Source organism: Dasypus novemcinctus, chromosome 24, assembly GCF_030445035.2.
Source record: "Dasypus novemcinctus isolate mDasNov1 chromosome 24, mDasNov1.1.hap2, whole genome shotgun sequence".
Taxonomy (NCBI): domain Eukaryota; kingdom Metazoa; phylum Chordata; class Mammalia; order Cingulata; family Dasypodidae; genus Dasypus; species Dasypus novemcinctus.
The window spans coordinates 3,867,905-3,895,656 of record NC_080696.1 but is presented as its reverse complement, the minus strand read 5'-3'; positions in this window follow the sequence as shown (position 1 = coordinate 3,895,656).

Here is a 27,752-nt window from a genome sequence, read left to right as displayed (position 1 = left end):
CGCCCTGATATTTGATCCAGGAAGCGGTGGATGGGCCCGGCAGGAGCCCGCGGTGTCTTCTCCCGGAGGTGGAGCGCCTGCTGGGCCCCCACGAGGTGCTTCGGCTCCGCGTCGCGATCTAGCTCGCCTTTCTTTGAACGCAAAAGCATTTCGTAATGTGTGAAGAGTCATGTAAGTAAAGATGATTCAGTGTCGACTGTGCGCCAGGCACGGCTGCTCATACCATAGTCTCTCACCTATTACTAACAACAGCCAACAAGAGGCTTGTCTCGTTTTCTAGGTTGGAAGTTACTTGTCCAAGGTCATGCAACATGCAAGTACCGGAACTGGGATTTGAACTGGGGTCTGGTGCCCACCCAGGCCTCTGCTTGTACCCACAATGCATCTGTGACTTCCTGCAGGTCCAGAACCAGGATCAAGCCAGGACAGCGGATCAGGAACGAGCCCCGGGCAGGTTCTTCCAGGGTCCGGCAAGCACCAGGTGGGTGAGCAGATGGAGGTGGGTGGACAGAAACCGTGCTGACCTTGGGCAGGGACTAACCTGTCTCTGTCTCAGTGTCCTTGTCTTTAAACTTGAGCTTGAAGAGCCAGCTCCATAGAGCCATTTGAGGATTGCAACTTGTGTAAAGAGCCCAGTGCAGAGTAAGTGCTCAATTAATGTTGAAACCGAGCTGTCGGTGGGGGATGTTGTCCCCGGCCTACTTGGGTGTTTGAGGTGCCTCAGTTTGTCAAGGTGGCTTCACTGATGCAGACAACGGGCTCCTCTGAGCTTTCAAGGGAATCAGATGGCTTCTGAAAATATTTTTTAAGTGAATGAATTTTTAAAAGTCATCTCTAATTAATTAGAAACTCAACCACATTATTTGGTATTCCCCCTGGTAAGTTTCACAACCCACGCTCCTCTCCTCTGCTCCATTCAATGACTTGTCATAACTGCATCCAGGGGTTCTTTATTGCCTCCTTACACATTTTTGTAAATGTTATTACTTAACCATGTGAAGTGTTATGTAGTATGTCCAGCACGAAGGTCACTTTGCAAATAAACAACACTGGCATGTATTCATTTGGATCTCTGCAGCGGCCAGCAGAGAGGACGAGGAAAAGCACACAGATGTTTTTGGGTCTTGACTTAGAAAAATCTTCTCTCTTCCTGCCTGGCTGGCCACGATAATGCCACTAAAAGAAATGTCCCCGAGAAGGAAAAAAGTCCTGCAATGGTACGATGCAAATTAAAAATGAAAGGATAACACGAGGACCCGGCTCCTTGGCATCTCTGCTCTTCTCCTCCGAGGGGTCATGAATGAAACAGACACTTTTTTTTTAAAGATTTATTTCTTTTTCCCCACGCTGCTGTTTCTGCTGTCTGTGTCCTTTCACTGTGTGATCTTCTGCATCTATTTCTCTTTTTTTGTCTTCTCTTCTTATCTTTCTCCTCTAGGGTTCACTGGGATTCGATCCTGGGGAACTCTGAGGTGGAGAGAGGTCCCCTGTCAATTGCACCACCTCAGTTCCTGGTCTCCGCTGCGCTTCACTCTGACTCTCCTTTTCACTTCTCTTTGTGTTGGGCCATCATCTTGCTGCATGACCCGCTTGCGCGGGCACTGGCTCCCCACGCAGGTCCTCCTGCGAGGCGAGTGCCTGCGTGGTGACAGGCCCTCCTGTGAGCCCTTTTCCAGGTCTCGAGAGGTCAGCGTAATCTTTCCTGTTGGCGGAGGAACGGGGCCAGGCTCCGCCTGCCAGATGGATTCTGGGTGGGGGCTGAAGACAAAGCAGGCGTAGCAGCGCGTGGGTTTGAAAAAGAAGAGCGTGCCCGCGCTTTTCACCAAACCTGCTGGTGTCACCTCTGCGGCAAGCGGGAGCCGGGCTGGAGGAGCTGGACGTAGTGGGCTCTCAGTCCCGGAGCTGAAGGACGAGCCTGCGCAAGATCAGAACGCACGCCCTCTGGGAGGCTGCGGCTCCAGGCTGACACAGGGGGGCACGGGCTGAGCCAGGGAATGCTGGAGTGTGGCAGGGGCAGCTGAGCCCCCAGCTCCCCTTCAAGAAAGGGTGGGCTGTCCCCCGGCAGCGCTTCCTTCCTGAGGCCGCCCCTTCCCAGGCTGCCCCAGGGGCCGGGGCATGAAAGCCTGGCCATTTCGGCTCCACGCTGGGCAGCGCCGCCCTGGGCTCCCGGCTGCGCTGGCGGAGGCCTGGTGGGCCCTGCAGCCCGACTTCTTCTCCAGGGCGGCGCCCCACTTCCTCCTGCGACAGGCATTAATCACGGGAACAGGCTGGACCCCAAAGTCCGTCTTAGCATCTCTTTAGCGCTCTGGGTCTAGCTGGGAAGATGGACCTCAGTGCAGGAATCAAGGGATTCTGTTAAATATTGCAAATGCGACCACTGCCTCCAGGACAAACTGCCCGCACCATGAGGGGGCGTCCAGGGAGATGGGGCCTGGCCAGGGGCCAGGAATGGGTCCCGGGTGACATCGGGCGGGATGTGGCCAGCTGAGCCGGCGAGGCGGGAGGGGCGGTAGGGGCTCCGCAGGCAGGGCTCGGGCCTCCAGGCAAGGCTGGATTTGCGGGAGCCCAGGGGACCCCGAGGCATGTGCGGTGATGCTGGGGAAGGCGGTGGGGGCCACGTGGGGCCCACGGGGACAAGCAAGGGGTTTGGTGTTTCTTCTAGGAAACTGCGGCGCGAGGGATGTGTTTTAAGCCTGGGGTGGCCACGCGGGCCACAGGAAGCCGTGGTCCCTCCCGGCACGGGCAGGCCGTGCAGAGCCAAGGCGGGGGCTGTGGTGCCCCCCAGAGCACCAGCGCCAGCCCAGCTGCGCCCCCCGCGCCTGGGGTGAGTGAGCGCCTCACATGCCGGTCCCAGGGGTGGCCTCGCCACAGATTCGCGTGGGAATATTTGCTCGAGCTGGTGTGCCAGGGACAACGCGGCGTGTGTCATCTATTTTTCCAACCCTCAGGGACCTACGAAGCCCACAGGCAGCAACGAAGAAGCATCGGCGAAGGCAGATGCGGGATCAGTCCCTGCAGCGGGCAGGGCGGCAGCTTCGCCCTCGGTGGCTGATTGCAACATTCATCAGGCAGACTTGGGAGGGGGGATGCAGGGAGGAGGTGGGGAGGGGGCACCTGCTGGCGGGAAGTGCTCTCGCTGGCCTGTGGACCTTGAGGGGCAGAGGGAGCTGTGCTCCATGTGGGAAAATGACCCGAGTGAGGACGGGGGAAAATTGGTAATGGCACTGTGACTGGTGGGGAGTATGGGCCAGGTGACACATAGAAACAACAGGGTCTTAGGCCAGCCAGTTCACAGAGCATCTGTTTGGTTCTCCGTGGCCCTTCAGAAAGGACAGTTAGGGCTCCCATTTTACGGGAGACAAATGAAGTTCAGGAAGGTGAGGAGCAGTGGCTCAGAGAGGGCCGGAGCCTAGTCTGAGGTCACACAGCATGCCCAAGATCTCTTCCGATTGAGCCGTCCCAGGGTGTGCTTACTGCGTTCACTGATGGCAATAGTGAGAAGACTCGCCTGCTCCATTGGTCAATGGTGGAGTTTATTCCAAGGATGCCAAGCAGGTTCGATATTCAAAAATCAATCAATGTAATTCACTATTAACAGGCTAAAGAAGAAAAACTACATGATCATAGCAACTAAGGCAGAAAAAGCCTTTGTCAAAATTCAACAGCCATTCATGATAAAATGACTATCAGAAAAGATAGGAATAGAGAAAAACTTCCTCAAGTTGCTAAAAAGTATCTTCAAAACCTCAAAACTAACATTATACCTAATGATGAAAGACTCACTGCTTTTCCCTTAAGATCAAGAACAAGGCAAGAGTGTCAGTTTCCTCCACTCTTACTCAACATAACATGGATGTTTTAGCCAGTGCAATACAGCAAGAAAAGGAAATAAAAGGCATACAGACCAGAAAGAAAGAAATAAAACTATCCCTATTTGCAGATAACACAATTATCTATATAGAAAATTCCAAGTGATCTACAAAAAATACTCCTAAAACTGACCAATGAGTTCAAGGTCACAGTATACAAGATAAATATACAAAAATCAGCTGTCTTAAATAGACTAGCAATGAATACATGGACACTGACATTAAAAGTACAATGCCACTTAAAATTTCTCCAAAAAATGATACACTTAAGTGTAAATCTAACAAAACATGTATGAAACTTGTATCTGAAAACTACATAACACCGATGGAAGAAATCAAAGAGCATCTAAACAAATGGAGAGACTTACCATGATTGTGAGTTGGAAGATATTGTAAAAATGTCAGTTCTCCCCCAAACTGACATACAGGTTTACTCTAATTTGTACCAAACTCCCAGCAAGATGTTTGTAGATAGAGAAAAATCATTCTAAAATTTATATAGAAAGAAAAATGGGCTAGAAGAGCTTAAAATTTTTGAACAAAAAAGTAGAAGAAAAAAGAAAGAATTAGTTTACCCTATTTCAAGATTTATTACATAGCTGTTATTGGCAGAAGGATAGATACATAGATCAATGCAACAGATTACAGAACTCAAAAATAGACCCACAAAATCATGCTCCACTGATTTTTAACAAAGGAGCAAAGCAATTCAGAAGAGGAAAGTACGAAAGGTACACAATTGGACATGCATAGGCAGATGTGAGCCTTGATTTAAGCTTTACCACCTAAGAAGCAAAAATTAATTGAAAATAGATCACAGATTTAAATGTAAGATGCGCAACGACATAATTTTTAGAAAAAGTATAGGAGATAAACTTTGGGATCTCAGGCTAAGTGGAGTTCTTAGACCTAGCACCAAAAGCATGATCCACTCATAAATGGAACTTTATCAAAATTTAAAAGTTTTGCTCTGCAAAAGACCATGTTAAGTGGATGAAAAAAAAGACAAACTATGGGCTGGGAGAAGGTATTTATAAACCACATATCTGACAAAGAACTTGCATCTAGAATATATAAAGAACTCTCAAAACTCAACGGTTAAAAATCCAACTGGAATACAAGGAAAAGATGAACAGACATTTCACTGAAGAACACGTATGGCAGAGAAGCACGTGAAACAATGTTTGACACCAGTAGCCATTAGGGAAATGCACATTAAATCCACAATAAGATACCATCACGCACGTATCAGAACAGCTAAAAATAGCGACAACCCCACGTGCTGCCGAGGATGTGGGGAAACTGTGTTGTTCATACATTGCTCGTGAGAATGTAGAGCTGGGCCGGGGAGCAGTTTGGCAGTTCCTTAAGAAACCTAACCCTGCGACCATCATATGATGCAGCAATTGCTCTCCTGGGCATTTTCCCAAAGAATTGAAGACCTGCGCTTACGCGGAAACCTGAACGCAAATGTTCCCAGCAGTGTGATGGTTAGCTCATGTGTCGCCTTGCCGGGTGATGGTGTCCAGTGTGTGGTCAGGCAGGCACTGGCTGATGGTTAGGGTGAGGCCACTTTGTGGGTTTAATCATCAGCTGGGTGCATCTGGGACAGAAGACATCTGCAAGCAACTAAGGAGACGGCCTTCAACAACGAGGGAAGACTCCTCCGATCAGTTGAAGGCGTTAACAGGCGAACTGATGGTTTCAGCAGTCAGGAGAACGAATTTCCCCCTTTCTCCTGGAGAAGTCATCGAAACCACCGCTGGAGTTCCCGGCTCGAGGCCCACCCTACAGAATCCAGACTTACCCATCCCCACAATTGCATGCGTAGATTTCTAGAATAAATCTCATAACATTTACATTACAGTAGTCACAGCAGAGGCGTTATGACTTTAAAAGCCCAAAATATTTGCTATCTGACCCTTTACAGAAAATGCCTGCCAGCTTTTGACCTATACAGTTAATATTTTTATGTAAATTGACTCACTTTTTTTCAGCTACATAAATTTATTTTGAATTAAACTTTCACATTAAGATCATTGTGGATTGGCATGCAGTTGAAAATGAGTAACACAGAGAGCTCCTGTGCAGCCTCACCCATTCCCCCAAGGACCACCTTGCAAAACTACAGTTCAGTCTCATGCAGGAAACCAGCGTTGCTACAATCTATGGCCCAGAGTCAGAGTTCCCAGTGTGACCGATACTCACTGGCGGGTGTGCATTCAGGTCTCTGCAGGTTTATCACAGATGGGGGTTTGTGTCCACCTCCACTGTCACGATAAGAAACTCCCAGTCGCCTCCCACCCACCTCCAACCCCCGGGCACCACCCATCTGTTCTCCACCTATAATTGTGTCATTCCAAGAAGGTTCCCTTACACCTGCAACCTTTTGAGATCTGCTTTCTTCACTCACCCTGACTCTGGAGATTATTCCAGGCTGCTGTGGTATTTGATAGCAGGTTCTTTTTCGTTGCTGAGAAGTGCCCAATGGCATGGGCATCCGCGCACCCTTTGAAGGACCTCTGGGTTCTCCCCAGTTTGGGTATTACAATAAAGCGGCAGCAAATTTATTTTTAAAAGAAACTTGACATGAGCACTGTAAGAATGTCACTTGTAATAAATTGAAGTAAATACAAAAACAAATGCAATAAGTGCCGTGTAAACCAAACGTGCTCTTGGATCCTAGCAACAAGGGACTTGCAGAAAGCGCTTCCCCCAGAAGTCTGCTCGTTCTTTGCTAAAGGAGAAGATCAGCAAGTGGAAAGCAAGTACAAATTGCGTGCCAGGACGAACCAACGCTTTCTCCTCAGGTCACTGGAAAGATTCAAGAGGACTGGCAAGGAACCTTTCTCATTCTGTGAGCACAAGTTATTTCCCCTCATCCCTGCCCAATGTCATGTGTCCCATAATTTGGAGTGCTGTTTATAAACATCTGTTGCACCTGCTATGTGCCAGGCCCTGGGGACAGATGTGGGGCCTTCCTTGTGGAGTTTACACCCCCAGAGGGGAGGCAGACCCTGTGCAAAGGGCCGGTTCCCAAAGGAAAAGCGTGGTTTTCCCGCCCCAGCGCCATGCCCGTGCCTTCTCTGTTGAGGGCGTATTTCCCAGCCAACTCATCGTTTCAGTGCCATTTCAGTCCCATCAACAAACAGCACCCTCGACTTGGGACAATCGGAAGAAAGTGCAATAAAGAGACTTACGGGGTTGGATAATGTCCCCCAAAAGTCATGTCTCCTGGAGCCTCTGAATAGGACCTGGTTTGGAAACAGGGTCTTGGCAGATGTGGTTAGTTAAGGCTCGAGATGAGCTAGGAGGGGGGCCTGGATGATTCTCCCCCAAGCCTCTGGCAGGAAGCCGCCCTGCTGACACCTGGAGTTGGCACGTGCAGCCTCCAGAGCTGTTTCTCTTCTTTAAAGTCACCCCGTTTGCGGTCCCTAGGACCCTAACGCAGGGACTATTTACAGAGGGCACTGAGAACCCTCGGGGAGTGGTCACGGCCCTCAGGGGGAAGGGGGAGGGCGGGAACCTTTACCAGAACCTGGAGACAGGGTCGTGGGGGCGGGGTGTCACCTGGAGCGGAGCCGAGGCGGTCAAGGGCGACCCTGCAGGTGGAGCCTGGAGACAGCCCCGCCTCTCCTCCCTCCCTTCCTTTCTTGCCTGGGCCCCAGCCCCACACCCAGCAGCCAAATCCACCTGGAGGTACAACGGACTCAAGAGAGCCCGCTGCGGTGGTCCGCAAAGGCCAGCCCCCTCTGGGGCAGGAGGCAGGATGGGGCAGTGAGGAGAGCGGGTCTGGAGGACAGACTAGGGGCTTCTCCTTTCCTCCAGGAAGCCTTCCTGGCTCCACTCCTCCCCCTTTCCTCCCACTGCAGCTCACAGAGGTTACCAGCGACTGAGTCGGGCAGCCGCTGAAGCGATTTAGAAAGCACCTACTATGTGCCAAAGATGCTTCTATGTCCTGAAGCGACAGCGTTTTTATTCGCCGTCCCTGTTCTCATGGGCGAGGGGGTGGAGGGAGATGGAGGATAGACGCTAAACACAGACACAGGCGAGAGCATCTCCAAGGACACGCTGGCTCTAGAGAGGGCGGAGAGCACGGTGAGAAAGAGCAGCGGGCCCTGGCGCAGAGGAGCAGGACCAGCTCTGGCGAGTCCCCGGGGAGGCCATGTCGGTAGACAGAGCAGAAGGGCCCGGGGTCCTTGAGCCTCCACTAAGGAGCTGGGCTGCGTCAGCCCCTGCCTCCGCTCCTACGTGACGCAGAGCCCAGCCCAGCCCGCCTCCCCTGAGCCGGCTGCTCCAGGGACGCTTTCGACATCTGCGGCCCGAGTGGCAGGGCCTTCAGGCCCAGCGCCACCCCCTCATCCTCCTGAGGCTCATTTTCCAGGGCGGGTAATCCGGGGTCCCCTGCGGGGTTACTGGGAAGCTGAAATTCAAGCACGAGTGCAGCACAGTCAAGTGCACTGCTGTGAGCACATCGGCGGTGGATATTTTTAGTAGAGGAATAACTAGTCGTAGTACCATGATTCATAATAGAGGCTAGTGTTTATTAAGCACATACTACATGCCACGCATCGTTCCTCCTCCACCCCACTGTGGGAAAGGGTTAAGTTTAATTTTCACAAAGGGGCAATCGGAGGCGGCTCTGCTGTTAGAGGACAGAGGGTAGGGGTTCTAGAAGCTTTGGGCACCAAGAATTTGAAAAGTGGCACAGAAATGAGGGAGGGCCAATGGTGTGTGCTGTGGGTGGGACCAGAGTGGGGAGAGCCAATGGTGTGTGCTGGGGGCGGGGCCAGAGTGGGGAGAGCCAATGGTGCATGCCAGGGGTGGGGCCAGAGCTGGGAGAGCCAATGGTGAGTGCTGGGGGCGGGGCCAGAGCTGGGAGAGCCAATGCTGGGGGTGGGGCCAGCAGTGAAAGTTGCACCAAATTTGAAAAGCTGCCAGCGGTGCAAGTGCCGCTGAGCCCACCCAGCCCGCGGGAGTGTAGGGAACACGGGAGCCTGGAATCAGAGCGGGAACCCCTTAAGATAGTTAGCTCTCTCAGACAGGCTGTGACCCCTGCAGTACCCAATCTATGGGAACAGGGGAGGGACCTGCGTTTTAGGTTGAGGGTATAAATATCACGGTTTCTTGTTGTTTGGCGCCGTGGCCACTTTATCCAGGTCCAGCGCCCGTTCCTGCAATATCGTTAATATAATTCTTTTCTCCCCCACAACCGGGTGAGCTTTTGTTTCGTTACAGGTGCAGCTTTCTTTCTAACACCAGGAGCAAGGGACAATTACTGTCCTCATTTTAGAGATGAGGAAACTGACCCAGAGGGGAAATCACCTTCCCAATGTCATCCGGCTGCTAAACACAGACCTGGGATTCGAGCCCAGGCCAGCCTGGCTCCAGAACACTCGGCCAAAGTTCCTGCTAGATCTTCCCAGCTCGCGCCCCCATGAGGTGGGCACAGCAGGCCTGGTGATCGCGCCTCGTGCCTCAGTCTCCATACCTACAAAGCAGAGCTGAGCGATGTGCCCAAAGGCCCCCGAGCTCAGCGGCAGCAGAGAGGACAGGAGCCCAGCGCCCCGGCTCCCGCTTCCACGCCCAGCGCCCCAGTGCCTTGCACGCACGCAGGATGGCTCAGGCCAGTCTATTGCTCGTGTCTGATTTTTCCCAAGGTGTTTCCATTTTGAGTGCAACTGGCTTGAGGTGAGGAGACAAAACCAGACACCCCGTTGCCTCAGGTCGGAGATGAGCCCGGCTTTCCCCTGCCGCCCCCGCCCCCCACCAAGGCTAAAGGAACAAGAAGTGATTCCACCAGCCGGAAAACTGGAAATGAAGCGATCAAAGTGGAACGAGTGTCTCCTCGTGACGGCTGGTGCCAAGTGCTCATGCTGCAGCCAGACAAAGGCTCTCTCTTCAGATTGCAGCCCTGGCCCCGGAAGCGGCAGAGCCCCAGCAGGGGGACCCAGCGGAGGGCGGCTGGCCCGTCTGGCATTGATCTGTACCCCGCCTGAATAATACATCAAGGGCCTGTGCCTCCATCTCGAAAGCCCGGAGAGGCAGCCTCCTGCAAGCCGGGCTCCCCAGGGACGCCAGCCTCACCAGGTGTCTGCAACTGGAAATAGAGGGGGAGGAAGCTTCCTGCTCAGATACTCTAAGTCAGTCTCCCCGGCTGAGGTCCCAAGGTCACCGGCCCTCCAGGCCTCAGAGTGGGCCGCGTTCCCAGGGGTGAGCCCCACAGCCCCGCAGCTGGCTGAGGACGAGCCGAGCTAGCAGGTAGGTCTGCATCCTGGGCCTGGCACCATTGTGCATACGCACGCCCGCTGCTTGGAAGGAGGGTTTCGGGGTGCCAGGCCTTGGGCTAGAGAGCAGGGGAGGCCACGCAGCCTGCCTCCTGACCTGCTGGGGTGCCGGCCGTGGGCCAGGTGCTGCGCCAGGCAGCGGGACGCAGTGCAGAGCAGGCAGCGCCGCCACGGCGCCGCCCCCAAAGAGGACTCTCCTGAAGGCCTTTTGCTGGACACGCACAGGTCAGTGGAGGACCAAGCCCATTTTCCAGAAGAGAAAAGGGAGGAAACAGGCAAGGGTCGCCAGCCCTGAGACCCTGGGCAAGCGGCAGAGTACGTGCTGGCCGCCCTCCCTCCACCCGCACAGGCCTCCCGCCCGTGGCCTCCCATTTAGCTTCCCAGGAAAGGCTCAGGAGGGGCAAGACTCCGCACTCATCCCCGTGTCCCACGCAGACTCAGCACAAAGCCTGGCGCCTGCATCGCGAAGCAGCGTCCGGGGGATGGAGCCCGTCCTCAGCGAGCTCCGGGGCCACGCAGAAGCCCGCTGTCCGCTGCCGGGTGGCCGTGGCCGCTCCTGGGAAGCTGAGCCGCCTCACCGTCTCGTCCACGGCTTTGACAGCCCCGGAGGTTTTTGACTGGGACCTTCCAACGTCTTCCCTCCTCTCTCCCCCTCTGAGGGGCTTTTCCCTTGGCCAGCTCACACCGGATGTCTCTCTGTTACTGTCGTTGGCTTCCTGTTATTCTTACCTTTTAAAACAGAGAAAAACGACTAATAGCCAGCTGTACCTGGGTACAACATATGCAGACCCAAGAGCTCTCTTTTTGGTTTTTATTCAATGCATTTAGCTTTTTTCGTCATTATCTTGCATTCCAGAGACCACAGTTGTGATACAGAGTTCCCTGGTCATGCTTCTCATATGTGAATCATCTAGGTACTTCCCACATGAGTTCTGCCATACACTTATATCGCCTACACTACCCTGCACTGAAGATATTTCTTAAAAACAACTACTTTTTTTACGTAAATAAATTTGTTTAAAAGGGAAATGCAATATCACACCACACATGGAAATCCAGATTCATTTGCCATAAATAAAAGGAAACCACAGGGACATCAGCAAAAAATGGCACAGTAAGTCCCTCCGAAAATGCTCTGTTCCATGAAGGCAATGAGAAGACCCACGAAAATTGCCAGAGGCAGCTTTTTCAGAACTCTGGAATTAACCAGAGACTTGCAGCAACCCAGGCCCCTCTCCCGGGCCCCAGCGGTCATGTCCACAAGACCCCGCCCACAGCTGAAGGTGCTCCAAGCACAGTTAGTGATCAAGGTCACGGTGCACACTGTCCTGGGGCCACCTGCGCTGGACTCTGCAGACACAAGTGGGGATAACGTCAACAACGACCTGCATTTATTGAGCACTTACTGTGTGCCAACTATATTCCAAGCCCTCTACACACATCACACCCCTTTCAGCCCCATGACCCCCCGGGTAAGTGTGTATAGCACTCCTAAGTTACAGAGAGAAAAGCTCAGGATCCCAGCAGGGAAGGAGCTGGTCCACCGTGAAATGGCCACGAAGGCCCCTCTCACCACAGGCTCTCCTGCCTTGGTGGTCCCAGCAGAGGGAGGGCATGGCCGGGCACCGCCTGGGGCACCGGAAAGGAGAGTGAGGGCAGAGCCAGGGAATGGGCGGATGAGGGAGGAGTTGGGAGGGCTCGAGCTGGGCTGGACAGGCCTCGGGGCTGCGGGGGGGGGGGCATTTTCCAGGGAGCGGTGGGGAAGCGTGAGGTCCCAGCGCACCGTCACGTCTTCTTTGGGGCCGGAGCAGCTGGCCAGGGGCTGGTGGCCCTGCGGGGGCTCCTGGCCCTGCCCATTACACCAGCCTGTCCTCCAGGCTGCAGCCTCCTGACCCCACGTGAAGGCCCAGCCCCCCGGGCAGTGTCCTGCTCGCACCCCCTCCAGCCATCAAGGGCCAGGCACGTGGGTGGGAAAGAGGCAACTGGGGAGAGGCCAGGCAGGGGAAGGAGACCCCGACGGCATTAGAGACGAGGAACCAATGAGGGGTGACGGGGTGGGGGGCTCCGAGAAGAGCTGCGCCCGGGAAAGCAGGGCTGAGCGTGAATTCACGCTGCCCTGGCACCGGCTCCGGGTCCGGCCCTGCCTGCTGGAACCTTCCTCCGCTGGACGGATGAATGCTTGAGCTGCTGCAGCTGCTCCCCAACTTAGATCCGCGTGGAGGGTCCGGCCGCGACCCCGTGCTGCCATGGACCAACAGAGGTCACGACAGTGGTGACAAGGACGAGGCCCATTTAGGAAGCAGTGACTTGCTGCTGGGCCCCTGCTTGGGGACATTTCCTGGTTAAATCATACCAGGCCTAAGCACAAATCATAAGAGAGCGATCCTGAGCACTGGCGAGCACGGGGGGCTCGTGGGAGGCCCCTTCCGCAGGGGGGGCGCCCCGAATCCTCCTGACCACCCACAGGCAAGAACCACTGTTCTCCCCTCTTTTTGGTCTGAGAAACCAGGGCACTTGTCCAAGCTCAGCCGGCTGGAAAGGGCCCAGCATTCAAAGCCAGGTCCGTGCAACCCAAACTCTGTGCACTTCAACTTGGCATTGGCCTGCCCTGGTTGCCCAGGATTTCATAACCACATACAAGGTCATTTTCTTAATTGCTTGCATTTTCCTCCTGTTTTATGCCACAGTTTCAAGAAAGTGAGACCCAAAAGTGGAAAACTGGGTTTGTCATCCACATGACACAGGAGGGTACAGTGACTTGTCCAGGGTCACACAGCTAGCAAGTGGCAAAGCTGGGACTTGAACCCAGGCCACTGAGTCTCTGAAGCCCAAGCCCCGTACGCCTAGCGGACCTTCTGCTGAGCCTCGAGGAGCCAGAAGCAAGTGAAATCCTCTGAAACAGGCTTTTCTCCCGTCCCCCTCCTCTCCCACTCCCTGGGCTTGCACACGCGGCTACCCGTGCCAGAGAGAAACGCTGTCCTTCTGGGTCCGTTTTCCAGAAGCTCCAAGTCATCCCCAGGGCAGGGCCGATACCGGCGCTCTGTGAGATCTTCAGCACCGGCGCCAGGCCTGCTCCAGGGAAAGTGGGAGCCAGCGCAAGCCCGGGGCCGGCGGAACCTCTCACCCCAGCATGCAACTGACGGGCTGCGGTTGCTGCTTGCCCAGTCCCCACACAGGCAGCGGCTCTTCTATTTTCAGTTCTCCATCCACAGTTCTTAACCCGAAAAGGAGGAGAGGGGCTGTGCTTTCAGAGGCTGAGACCCAATTGAAGTAGACAGCAGGAGGTGCCAGGCAGGAGCGGATGCCGTTAACCAGAGCATGCCCGGGGGACCCCGGGAGAGAGCCCGGCCTTGCTGAGGCCCTGCGGGCAGGGCTCGGGCCAGCTGGTGGCAGCCTGCGTCCAGTTTCCACTCTGCCGCTCACCGCTGAGTGTCCTAAGGCAGGTTCCTTAACCTCTCTGAACCTGTTTTTGGTTTTGGTTTTGGTTTTTGAAACCTACGTGTAACAAGAACATCCAAATGACACTTGGATGAGATGCAATTGTGGTTACAAGATGCCACGCATGAGGAGCTAACACACTAGGGCCCCGGGTAGATTGGGTCCTTTTCCTGGTTTGTGCATGAAGTTTTCTTGGCACACAGCTGTGCCCATTCATTGACACAGTGCCTGTGGCTGCACAGGCCAAGTTGAGGAGTTGTGACAGCAGCCCTATGGCCCAAAGAGTCCAAAATATTTAACCCTTCCAGAAAAAGCTTGCCACCCTGGCCATAGACTGTAAGGCAAACTTATTTTAAGCATCACTAAGAAAGAATGGTTTAACTATGACACAGCTTCAGTGTAAGATGAATCCAAATCTCAGAGATGCTAGAATGTGAAAGAAAAAGGACACCAAAGGATCAGTGAAATACACCCCCTTAGTGCCATCACAGGTGTTTGCCAAATTAGCTGTGTTTTTCTCCCCCTCACTAAGTGCCTACTCATACCTAAAAACCATTTCAAGTTTATGCTTTGAACACAGAAAGCAACTCAGTGTCATGGTGCAGAGTGCAAATCCCTACGTACTACTGCATACCAGCTGTGTGATGTGGGCAGGTTGCTATACCTCTCTGAGCCTCGATTTCCTCATCTGAAGAAAGGAGATGATGAATGTCAATGTCACGAGTATAAAGCAAATAGCACAAGTAGCCACTCAGTGAAACGGTAAAAATTAGTAGTCATAGTTTAAAAAACCATTTATCTTGACCACGGTGGTTTCTATGGAAAACTCTGACATCCCAAAGTCCCCACTGGAGTCCTGGTGACCTCCGGACACCAGGCTGTCAGCCGCTGCTCGGCTTCCGAGCCAGAGTGGGCAGTGCAAGCCGCCACGGCCGCAGGGAGCCTTGCCGCTGGGAGGGCTGCGGGCTCCAGCACGTCACCGTGTTCCAACCCCGCCCGGCCCTGCTGGGCTCAGCCGCACAGCGTGGGCGCCGCGTGGCGATTCTGGGAGGAATCTGCCCAGCGCAAAGCAGGATCTTTGTTTTTCTGACTTTCTTCTTGTCCCTTGTTGCAGTCACCCCTCGGGCTGAAGTGTGGTTTGCTGGCCTGGCAGGGGAGCGGCCGCGGTAGGCCTAATTCCGCTGCCCCCATAATAGGGTGGCTGGTTGGACTCACCGCCACCCCTGAAGGAAGCTCGGCATGGGCGCAGAGTGCCCTCGGGTCTCCCCTTCTCGGCAGCCATGCTTCCGCGGCCGCCCCTCCTCCCAGATGGCGCCACCCGATGCCTTGTGGGGCGGCACCCTTCTTCTTCCTTCTCCCTGCGCAGGCGCAGGGCAGAAAAATCCAGCCCGCCCTTTTCCCCTCCCCCGACAGCAGCAACAGCCAGGCGTGGGCGGAAAAATCCAGTCTGCCCTCCACCCCAGCAACAGCAGCCACCAATCCCTAAACCCTGCCCCTTCCCCCAGCAACAGCGACAGCCAATCCCTAACCACCACCCCTCCCCCGTCCAGTACCGCCCACTGACATTTCGCCGGCAACCAATCAGAACAGGGCGTGGCTTCGACCAATCAGCCTTCCCCAGCCCCTATAAAACTGTTGCCTCTCCCTCAGTAAAGTGGACTTGCGTGTTTACCTTGTCTCCGGGGTAGTTCTTCTGCCGTGCGCCCTCCAGTCCTGAGAGCCCCCGACAAGGGCCTGGCCTCCCTTGTCCCCAGTTCGTCGCCTGCTTCTCCGGGCGACCCCTTCGTCGCCGGCTTCGCCGGGCGACCCCGTCAGCCGAACCGCGCAACCCCTTGTGAGACCGATCCCTCGTCTGCTGCCGGACCGACCCCTCGTCCCAGGTGGGACCGACCCCTCGTCCCAAGCGGGACCGACCCCTCGTCCAGAGCTGGACCGACCCCTCGTCCGCAGCCAGACCCCACCTCTACCGACCGAGCTAGCCGCCGCAGCTGGCGCCCAACGTGGGGCAAGGCAACCCCACCACAGCCTCACTCCATAACCTGGCGGCCCCTCCCTCCTCTCTTCTCACCGTGGGTCTTCTCTCGTGCAACATTGCTGCTACCTGAGCCTTGGCTACCTCATATGATCCACGGCGGTCTGGGAGAATCGCTGGATGGCTTTCTCCTTCCATGTCGGGGGCTTATACCGACCCGCTATGATTAAGAGGAGCCTTGGATTTCTCGGGAGCGCGCGCTTGCACGTCTGAAGTAATCCTACCACAGCCCTACGCCCTCCTCTCTTCTCACCTTGGGACTTCTCTCATGCAACATTGCTGCTACCTGAGCCTTGGCTACCTCATATGATCCACGGCGGTCTGGGAGAATCGCTGGATGGCTTTCTCCTTCCATGTCGGGGGCTTATACCGACCCGCTATGATTAAGAGGAGCCTTGGATTTCTCGGGAGCGTGCGCTTGCACGTCTGAAGTAATCCTACCACAGCCCTACGCCCTCCTCTCTTCTCACCTTGGGACTTCTCTCGTGCAACATTGCTGCTACCTGAGCCTTGGCTACCTCATATGATCCACGGCGGTCTGGGAGAATCGCTGGATGGCTTTCTCTTTCCATGTCGGGGGCTTATACCGACCCGCTATGATTAAGAGGAGCCTTGGATTTCTCGGGAGCGCGCGCTTGCACGTCTGAAGTAATCCTACCATAGCCCTACGCTCTCCTCTCTTCTCACCCCTATCTTTTCGCTCTGCATTGCTGCTCCTGAACCTTGGTGACCTCATATGATCCACGGCGGTCTGGGAGAATCGCTGGATGGCTTTCTCCTTCCATGTCGGGGGCTTATACCGACCCGCTATGATTAAGAGGCGCCAATAAAACTCTCAGGAGCACGTGCCTGAGCACCTCCACCCCTGCCTTCACCTCTGCCTCCTCCCTTCTGCGCTTGCTCCCCTTTGCCTTGCTCCACTGCTCGTCGTCCCGCCCTCCCCTCGTCGGGGCCTTCTCTTGGCCCACGACCACCGTCGGAGCCCCACCGGCTCCGACCCCTCGTCTCACCGCGCATCTCGGCTCCCATCGCCGCGCTCTCAAGGTAAGGGCCCCTTTTCTTATCGGCTCCAAAAGGCCATTAGCAATGGGTAACATCCTATCTGCTAAGCAAGCCCCACAAGTTCGGGCTCTCGCCGGTCTCCTAGACACTCACCGGTGTAAGATCTCTCTGAAACAGCCCCAAGTCTTCTATAACCGTGGCCCCCCATGCCGCCATCGCTCTCAAGCAGCTCCAGCCCCACTAAACGGCCCGCAACCCACTTTCCCCAGCCCACGGCCTGCTTTCTAGCATCTAATAACGTTTCTGCTTTTGCCTCCCCATACTTCTGCGGAGCTTCCTCCTGTCTCGACCTCACTCCTCTTCTCAGCCATCCAAAGCGTCCTTTCTCGTCCCCCGCCCCCCTTCCTTTTTTCGCTTGAACCCCTACTGCGTTGCAGATTGGGCTGCCCCATGTCGGCCCGCCCCATTAACATCGGCCTCTCTCGCGCCCGTGAAGACTTTGGCCTTCTTATTGTCCTCGCCTACGTCTCCACCACTCCCGACGCTGCCGCCACCACCGTCGCTGGTGCCCTGACGCGACTTGTCCTCACCGCTGCGATCCTCCAGACCATCACACAGTCTGCCTCTACCGCTCTTCGCCGCCAAGAAGAGATCAACTACCTGTAACACGCTGTCATCCTGGACTTTTAACAAGCAGATGGACCTTATAGCCACCGAGATCAACAAGAATTGGACATTGGCCACCCTTGCTTGCAAGGGCAAGATACTGCCCCCCAAATTGTACATTTGTATCCCCGTCATACTCACCTCCCTCTTCAGCCCCGCTTCCCTCATTGCTTACTGCCTCTTGGGCCTCGGCTACTTGTTGCTGCTGCCATCCTGGCCCTTATTTGAAAAGAAGGGGGAAATGCGGTCACCCCTCGGGCTGAAGTGTGGTTTGCTGGCCTGGCAGGGGAGCGGCCGCGGTAGGCCTAATTCCGCTGCCCCCATAATAGGGTGGCTGGTTGGACTCACCGCCACCCCTGAAGGAAGCTCGGCATGGGCGCAGAGTGCCCTCGGGTCTCCCCTTCTCGGCAGCCATGCTTCCGCGGCCGCCCCTCCTCCCAGATGGCGCCACCCGATGCCTTGTGGGGCGGCACCCTTCTTCTTCCTTCTCCCTGCGCAGGCGCAGGGCAGAAAATTCCAGTCTGCCCTTTTCCCCTCCCCCGACAGCAGCAACAGCCAGGTGTGGGCGGAAAAATCCAGCCCGCCCTTTTCCCCTCCCCCGACAGCAGCAACAGCCAGGTGTGGGCGGAAAAATCCAGCCCGCCCTTTTCCCCTCCCCCGACAGCAGCAACAGCCAGGCGTGGGCGGAAAAATCCAGTCTGCCCTCCACCCCAGCAACAGCAGCCACCAATCCCTAAACCCTGCCCCTTCCCCCAGCAACAGCGACAGCCAATCCCTAACCACCACCCCTCCCCCGTCCAGTACCGCCCACTGACCTTTCGCCGGCAACCAATCAGAACAGGGCGTGGCTTCAACCAATCAGCCTTCCCCAGCCCCTATAAAACTGTTGCCTCTCCCTCAGTAAAGTGGACTTGCGTGTTTACCTTGTCTCCGGGGTAGTTCTTCTGCCGTGCGCCCTCCAGTCCTGAGAGCCCCCGACAAGGGCCTGGCCTCCCTTGTCCCCAGTTCGTCGCCTGCTTCTCCGGGCGACCCCTTCGTCGCCGGCTTCGCCGGGCGACCCCGTCAGCCGAACCGCGCAACCCCTTGTGAGACCGATCCCTCGTCTGCTGCCGGACCGACCCCTCGTCCCAAGCGGGACCGACCCCTCGTCCAGAGCTGGACCGACCCCTCGCCCGCAGCCAGACCCCACCTCTACCGACCGAGCTAGCCGCCGCACCTTGCCCCTTTGGCCAGAGGCAGGCTAGGCGGCGTGGAGGAGGCGGCCTCACCCCCTGCGGACCCTCAGCAGACCTACTGATGGGGCTCTTGGTCCAGGGCGCCGGGAGCCACCAGGCGCCTCTGTGCAGTCGAGCGTTCAGCCTCCTGGAGAGGCGCCTGGGAAACTCCTCCTGGGAACCCTGCGGACTTGCAGGCAGGACGTCCCGGGGGCCGGCTGGTGGAAGGAGGTACCCAAACCTCAGACCCGGCTGCCACGGAGGAAGGACATCGGCCACGCTTCCTCCAGCGACCACGAAACAGGGCGTTTCCACCGAGCAGCTGGTCCCAGGCAGGGGCAAGGGAGGTGCAGGGCTGTGCCCCCGAGGAAAGGAGCCAGAGCCTGGAGCTGGGGGCTGCGGAGGCAGGTGGGGTCTGCAGGGCAGAGGGCCCTGGAGGAGGCGGGTTCCACCCAGAAGGCGGGTTCCCAGAACATCACATTAAAAAAACTAAGAGGTTCCCAAATACCCCACACCCCACTCCCCCACCCCAATCATTTTTGTAAATTGTATTTTTTGGAAGATACATACATCACAAAAAAGGTTACATTATAAAACACATAAGAGGTTCCCGCCTACCCCTCACCCCCCACCCCAATCCTCCCACACCAACAACCTCCCCCATCATTGTGGCACACTCATCGCACTGGGTGAGCACGTTTGGGGCACTGCTGCCCCACGTGGGTAGTAGTTTACCCTGTAGTTCACACTCTCCCCCTGTACATTCAGTGGGTTATGGCAGGATATTAATGTCCAGCATCTGTCCCTGCAATGTCATTTAGGACAACTCCAAGTCCTGAAAATGCCCCCACATCACATCTCTTCTTCCCACTCCCTGCCCTCAGCAACTACTGTGGCCACATTCTCCCTGACAATGACACAATTTCTTCTGTTAGTAGTCACAAAAGTTCCAGAAGGCGCTCTTAGGTAGCTGAGCCCCCCCGGCCGTTCCACACAGCCCAGTGCCCACTCCAGGGCGCTTCGTTGGACACGCACAGCAGGGGACATGCCCGGGGACCTCTCCGTGCGAGGCACTCAAAGGGGTGGGGCCAGCCGGGGGTGGGGCCACGAGCAGGTGCAAGCCTGGCAAGTAGCCAACGAGCGGCCGGCTTCTCCTTCTTGGCCCCACTTAGCTCTCCTATGGAAAGGAGCCCAGGTGGGCCTTTGGGAAAACTCAAAATTCAAAAGTGCCCTGAGGGGCTTTCTAGAAGCGCTGGCGTGGGCTCTCTCTCCTTTTTTCCTTCCTCTGCTGTTAAGGGTTTTGGTTTTTTTTATGTTAATTGAGTAGACTGGAAACCCCTCTCCCACACAAGGCTCAGCCAAGTGTGGATTTCGGCTGCAAGATTATATTTAATGACAGTGAGCCAGGAAGGGAGGCCTGGAGGGGAGCATCGTGGAATATTTACTCAGTGCTCATCTGATTTGCAGAACCGCGGGGGCTCTCTCAGGAGCAGAGGCCGCTCTCACCCGGGGCTGCTGGTACGAGGCGCACGATTCATCACCTCTTGCCAAATGAAGTAAGCCCATGAGACGGCGTCCTCCGAGCGGCGCGCCGAGAGCCCACGGCACGTGGATACAGCTCCAGGGTCGCCCTACGCTGCCCCTGCTGTGTTGACTCGGAAAAGACGGGAGCCCGGGCGCCGGGCAGAGCCACCGTCTACACCCCGGGCTTCTGACGGAGTTTCTCCATCCCTCCAAGTCTCACCAAAGAGCGGGAGTTCATTGAGTCAACAAATCCCGGTCACACACTGCCCCACGCTGGGCAGTTGGTACTAGACAGTGAACTAGTGCTGACCTAGACAGACACGGTCCCTGCCTCACAGGGCGTGCCTTTAAATAGGAGAGATGGACAAGAAACAAATACACGAGCCTTTCCTCAGTGCAACGTGATACCAGGTGGGGAGGGGTGCGTTATAAAGAAAGGCAAGATGAGGTAAGGGGGTGCAGAGGGACAAGTCGGGTGGGCATGGTGCCCTTTTAAAGGAGTAATCAGGGAAGACTGCCTGGAGGAGGTGGCATTTGAGCGGGAATGGAATAAAGCAAGGAGAGAACCTGGTGACTGTGGGGGGTGGAACATGGCAGGCAAAGGGCACAGCAGGTGCACAGGCCCCAGGGGCTCCAGGTGGAGAAGCAGAGTGGGTGGTGGGGAGGGAGTGGGCAGTGAGGCTGGGGGGTGGTGTCTGGGAGCACAGCACGGGGCCTGGAAGGAAGGACTCTGCATCTGCTCTACCTGGGATGAGAAGCCTCTGAAAGTGTTGGGGCTGCATTGCGACGTGCTCGGATCCCCATTTCCAAGTGTCGCCCTGGTTGGGGTCCGGAGAACAGATGGCAGAGTGGTGACGGGAGACTCAGGGAGGCGAGGGAGGAAGATGCTGCCAAAACGCAGGGGAGAGGAAGCAGATGTGGCTCAGGCGACTGAGCTCCTGCCTATCACATGGGAGGTTCATGGCTCGGTTCCTGGTGTCTCCTAAAGAAGACAGAGATCAGGTGCGATACGCAGGAGCAGCAAGCTCACACCACAAGATGATGCAACAAGAGACATGAGAAGGAAAACATAACAAGAGACACAACAAAAAAACAGGGAGCAGAGGTTCCCGGTGCCTCCTAAAGAAAACAAGCAAGACAACAAGCTGACACAACGGGCAGGTGCAGCAAGCTGATGCAACACGATGATGTGACAAGGGACACAAGGAGAAAAAACATAATGAGAGACTCAACAAGGAAGGGAATGGATGTGGCTTAAGTGATTCGGCACTTCCCTCCCACATTGGAGGTCCTGGGTTGAGTTCCCAGTGTCTCCTAAAGACCCAGCAAGTCCAAACAAGGAGGGGGTGGGGAGAAATGAATAAATAAAACAAATCTTTAAAAAATAATACTTTTAAAAAGCCTTGTCTTAAAAAAAAAACAACCACAGGGAGAGAGGCGGCAGGCAGGACCAGGGCAAAGGCAGCGGAGGAGGGGGGTGCGGTCAGAGTCTGGCTTTGCTCGGGGAGGGCAAGCGCCGCCTACGTGAGATGACCGGGCAAGGTGTGTGTTCCTCAGGGGCAGGGGAACGGCTCCTCGCACGACCGCACTTTCCGTGGGAAGTTGCCTTCGGGACCCAGAAGGGCTGAAGAGATAGGTTTCCCTGCCGTGAGGCCTCCAATCTCCCACCCCCCGGCTGCTCCCTGCAGGTCGCATCCAAGCGGAGACCAGGAGGACGAGCGAGTCCATTCATTCCAGGCCCCGAGCTCTGCTGGGTGTGTCGCCAGCACGTGGCCCTGCCCGCCTGGGGCGCACCCTCAGGTCCACCTGCAGGCTGGGGGGCTGGCCCCTAACTCGTCACCCACCGCCCTGCGGGCGCGTAAGGGCCGAGGCGCTGGGGCCGCCCAGCCTCAGGCACCCGCCCCCGCTGCTTCCTTTATGGATTCACGTCTATGCCCCTGCCCACCCCAGAAGGAGTGTGGGGCCTTACGAAAAAAGGCAAACAAGATGCTGAGACCCTGCCTATCAGGGGACAGGCAGACCTCGCTGAGGCGCAACCCGACAGCCCCCAGTCCAGCCCCCGCATGGAAGGTGGCTGAGTGGAGGCAGGAGGACCGGGGGCTGCCGCTGGCCCGAGCCTCCAGGCCCTTCTCGTAGGCAGGGGTCTCAGTGCTTACTCCCCTCTGCTCATTTTCCTCCTCTCAGGGATCCTGAGGCAGAGAATGGTGGGCGCTAACGGGGAGGCCCGAGCCCACAGAAAAGCGGAAGGTGGTCTGTGGCAGTTTGACATTATTGATGAATTAAAGAAGAAATATAGACTCATAAAAACCACTGTAACCAAATAAATGCCCAGAGAGTGTGGACACAACAATCTGTACCCCATTAAAGAAAGAATTCTTATGAGTTCAAAATAGCTCTTAAAAAATTGGAAAAATGAAAATGTGAAAACTAAAAAAAGTTTAAAAGAAAGAGGGGTGATTGTAAGAGATGGGGATCAGTTTAGTTTCCACATAAAGGCAATATAAAGCAGGAAGGAAAAAAATATTGATTAATGTCACCTGGCAGCTACTGCCTCAGTCTCCCAATCCCAGGTTAAGCAGGAACAAAGGAAACCAGCTGAAGCCAGTCCTATAGCTGGAAAAAAGGGTGCACAAGAAAGAGCTAAGTCAATACCAACGCAACACTAAATTCCATCCCTAATGTGGTAAAAAGAGCAGGTAAAAGCCAACATTGTTGGAATATGATGGGGGGGCTCTTAAACTGGAGAACTTGTGTGAGAAAGTTAAACTTCTCAGATAGGCTGTAACCGCTGAAGTATCCGATCTATGGAGAAACAAAGGAAGGGCTTACATGCTAAGCTTACAGGTATAAATTGTGTCATTTTCCTTTGTTCAGGGCACCTGCCATGTTTCCTGGTTGTGCACCCCTTCTTGCAAGATTGAAAATAAATTATTTTGTTCTCCACAAAAAAAAGTAAGAAAGAAATGTTGGATTATGCTTGTAATCTGATCTGCGCCTGGGCGTGACTGAGTTACGATGAGGGCGGTGCGTCCAGCCCCTTGGTAGGTGGGACTCGCAGATAGCGGGCGTGGCACAGGCAGGGCTGGGGATTGCTCATGTTAGAGTTTCATGTTGAAGATCTGGGAAGTCAGCACCCAGAGGACAGAGAAGGCAGCCCCAGGAAGGGAGGAGCCTTGAAGCCAGAGAGAAGCAAGCCCCAGGAACGTAGGAACCCGGGAAGCCTGAGCCCTCGCAGGCGTCGGCAGCCGTCTTGCTCCAAATAGACTTTGGTGAAGGAGGTAACTTATGCTTCACGGCCTGGTGTCTGTGAGCTCCTGCCCCAGGTAAAATGCCCTTTACGAAAGCCAACCAGTCTCTGGTGTTGTGCATCAGCGCCCCTTCGGCTGACTAGTACATGGTCTGAAAGGGTCAGACAGAACAAGCACCAGAGAACGACGCCCTTGAGAGGGAACCCAGCCCTCGTAAGCCTTGCAGATGCCACCTGGCAACAGATCCTGGAGCGTTCTGGATTGCTTGCTGGGCGCCTGCTGTGAGTGAGGCCCTGGGCGTGAGGCCAGCGTGGAGATAACAAGCCCCCGCAGCCCAGGGCGGAGGAGGAGAGGATGACCATGACGGGCAGGGAGGCTCAGGGCCAGGGGCGGGAGGCTGGAGGCCACAGGAGGGGAGGCTCGGGGCCAGGGGCAGGGAGGCTGGAGGCCACAGGAGGGGAGGCTCAGGGCCAGGGGCGGGGAGGCCAGGGCCAGGGGCGGGAGGCTGGAGGCCACAGGAGGGGAGGCTCAGGGCCAGGGGCGGGGGAGGCCATAGGAGGGGAGGCTCGGGGCCAGGGGCAGGGAGGCTCGAGGCCTCAGACGCCAGCAGAGCCCTGAGGGCGTTGCCTGCCCCACGGCTACTCCCGCTTCTCTGGGTAGGAGGGGGACGTTGTTTCCTTTTCAGGACCTGCTTTGCCTGGTTTAGGTTTGGGGGTGGACCAGAGTGGGGGGCTTTGGGGAGCTCAGGAGAGCCAGGGCAGGGGACGGGGAGGACACTTGGAAATGGAGAGGAAATCCGTGCGGCAGGAAGCCAGGGGGCTGCTCCGGGGAATCGCTAAACTGTGACATTCCTGACTGCAGACCTGTCCCTCAGGGGCTGCTGCTGGGTTTTGCTGTGATTTTCCTCCTGGAGGTCAGCAAGTGGGCGCGGCTGACGATGTCCCCGCAGGCCGCAGAGGGTGCACCTCGCTCGAGGCCTCCCGGGTCACTTGGCTTCGGGGACAGGAACCTCGCTGACTCGTCCGTCCCCAGCTGGCAGCGGCACTTGGAAACGAAAGAGACCTTTCCAGACTCCAATCAACGTCTGCTGCCTCCTTCGTCGGTAGCTGCCGGACGGTCCGACCAGTCCCTTGGCGGAAGGGCACCTGGGGTCAGCCTGAAGAGGCTCCGGAGGGGACAGCTCTGGTCCAGAGCCTTCTCCCTGGGCTGGAAGGAAGTTGCCACTTTCTCTGATGAAACGGCCTCCAAAGGCCCCGAGTGCGGAGGCGCCGACGGCTCTCAGAGGCGGAGGGGAGCTGGCGCCGCGGCACTGCCATCTCAGCACCTGGCATCTGCTTCAAGGTGCCTGGAGGCCCACGGGCAGCACAGGGCTTGCCCGATGGCGAGCACTCAGTGGGGCTGCAACAGCCGAGCACTCAGTGGGGCTGCAACAGCCGAGCACTCAGTGGGGCGGCAATAGCCCCGAGTGCCATCCCATTTGGCTGACGGTGACGCCGAGGCCTCGGCCCGCGCGTCTCGTTAGTGAGGCGGGGTCGCTGGCCCCCCATGGGGAGGAGAAGGCAGAGCTCGAGAGTGGAGGCTCGGAGCCCCAGTTCCCGGTAGCCAGGGGGGAGATCCCGACGGAGGGCCCCGGGTGATGAGGAGGGCCCTGCTCTGAGAGGGGGTTTCGCCTGTGCAGCGCCACGTCACGCCCCCCTAAGCAAACCCCAGGCCGAGGGGCTGGGGAGACGGTGGTGTCAGGTGCACGGCTCGGGGGACGGGGCAGACACGCCCGGCTGATCTGGTCGGGAAGCCCCAAGGACGGGTTTCCCCTGAGAAGCGTGGAGGGGCAGGGGAGCCCCAGGCAGCCGGTCACGGGGCGAGGGTGGGTGGGGGCCGAGGGTGGGTGCCGGCAGCCCTCCCCTCCGCCCCTGACCTCCCAGGCGCTTGGGGCAGCGGAGACCAGCGCGAGGCCCGATGGAACTCTCGGGTGACCGCTGCGTCCCTGCTCTTGGCGCGTGCACGCAGGCCTCGGGGACCGGGCTCGGCCGGGGGCTCTGCCCTCGCCCCCACAGTGCCCGCCTGTGGGAATCGTGGCCCAGCTGCTCGAGCGCTACCGTCCCCACGGGGCCTCTGTGATCCCGCGGGAGTGAGCTCCTCCCCTCTGGCAAGCCTCCTCCCCCCGGGAGCTCCTTCCCTGACGGTCCCCTCCAGGCCTGTCTTACTCGCCACCCCCTCCACACACAAGGTGCTTGAGCGCCAAACTAAGCAAGCCTGGAAACGGGCAGGAAATAAGAGCTCCATTGAGTGTGAGGTTGGACTTTCACGCCAGACTGCCCTGAGAGGGACCAGAAAAGAACGGGGGCTGCCCACGGGGGGGGGGGGTTAAGTTTGGCTGCAGACCCCGAAACCGCAAACCGCAGCAGCTACACCAAGACAGAAGCTGAGGTTTCTTTCCTGTCAAAGGTTTCTGGAAGTGGGAGTCCAGGGACGATGTGGTGACTCAAGCTGCCAGGGCCCTGGGCTCCTTCCAGCTGTCTGCTCCACCATCCTCAGGATGTGACCCTGGTCTTCACTGTCCAATGTGACTGCCAGAGCTCCGGTCATCACAACTATCTTCCAAGAATGAGGGTGGAGGAAGCGACTTCCTTTGAGTATTCCCAGGGCTGCCCTCTACTTCCTCCTATAGCTCATTGGCTAGAATTGAGTCACATCCCCAAAGCCCACTACGGGGACACTAGGCAGCATAGTCCTTTAGCTGGGGGGCAATGGACAATGGGGCCCTGTTACTAAAGTAGAAGTAAAGACTAGAAATCGGGAAGCAACCCGCAGTTTCTGCTTCAGACAGGGAAAGGACACTCAAAAGACCTCCATGGAGAACGGTCATTGGAAAGAGATGATTGCTTTGTATTGCTTCCCAGTGAAGTCTGGGATGGAGGGATTTAATCTGTTGGTGGACAAAATACCAGCTCCCTGCCTAACTTTGCATTCCAGAAATGATTACATTTTTAGTGTAAGTATGTCCCAGATATTGCATGGGCCATACGTACACTATGAATGATTCATTGTTCATCTGAATTCAGATTTAACTGGGCTCCTTGGATTTTTCTTTGCTCTGTCTGGCTATCCCGGTCGTGAGGGGAGCTGGGAAACCCACAGGAGCTGAGGGAAGGGCCCGAGGTGGGGGTGCCTTGAGGGGACTTGCCCGGGGCTGGGAACCCCCCTCGCCCGCCCCTCCCCTAAACTCCCCGCTCCCCTCTTCACTGGCGCTGCTGTAACTGCTAATCTGTGATGAATCCTCTCCCAGCCAGAGCGCTTGGAGGCAGCAGCATTTATCAAACTGCTGATAAATCACGTATGTAAATCCGTCAACTTGGGATTTACATACTATTCCCTTCTATAAATGATTTGCAGAAATTTCTCTGACTCTGCTGATGAATTACATCTGTAGTTACATTTTCTTAAGATTTATGCTCCTTGTACTTGCTTAAAGGATAGTTTAAAAATGTGAGCACAAGGAAAAATAACAGGACAATTAAAAAAGTTTTTTTTCAGAACGAAAGCTACAGAACTGGAGCAGAGCGGGAGGTGGCAGTCCACGTGGCGGGAGCTGTGTGCCGACAGGCCCAGACAGCCACAGCCGCTTAGACTAGGCAGTGGATCGGAGATTAACACGATTGTGCTTGTATCTCCCAAACAAAGGCACGGATTCAGTTCATACAAGAGATGTATCGGGATGGTGGACTTGGCCCAGTGGTTAGGGCGTCCACCTACCACATGGGAGGTCCGCGGTTCAAACCCCGGGCCTCCTTGACCCGTGTGGAGCTGACCCATGCGCAGTGCTGATGTGCGCAAGGAGTGCCCTGCCACGCAGGGGTGTCCCCCGTGTAGGGGAGCCCCACGCGCAAGGAGTGCACCCATAGGGAGAGCCGCCCAGCGCCAAAGAAAGTGCAGCCTGCCCAGGAATGGTGCCACACACACGGAGAGCTGACACAGCAAGATGACGCAGCAAAAAGAAACACAGATTCCCGTGCCGCTGGATAATGCAAGCGGACGCAGAAAAACACACAGTGGGGAAACGGACTTTGGCCCAGTGGTTAGGGCGTCCGTCTACCATATGGGAGGTCCGCGGTTCAAACCCCAGGCCTCCTTGACCCGTGTGGAGCTGGCCATGCGCAGTGCTGATGCGCGCAAGGAGTGCCGTGCTACACAGGGGTGTCCCCCGCGTGGGGGAGCCCCACGCGCAAGGAGTGCGCCCGTGAGGAGAGCCGCCCAGCGTGAAAAGAAAGAGCAGCCTGCCCAGGAATGGCGCCGCCCACACTTCCCGTGCCGCTGACGACAACAGAAGCGGACAAAGAAACAAGACCCAGCAAATGGACACCAAGAACAGACAACCAGGGGAGGGGGGGAAATTAAATAAATAAATAAATCTTTAAAAAAAAAAAAAAACACACACACACAGTGAATGGACACAGACAGCAGACAACGGGGAG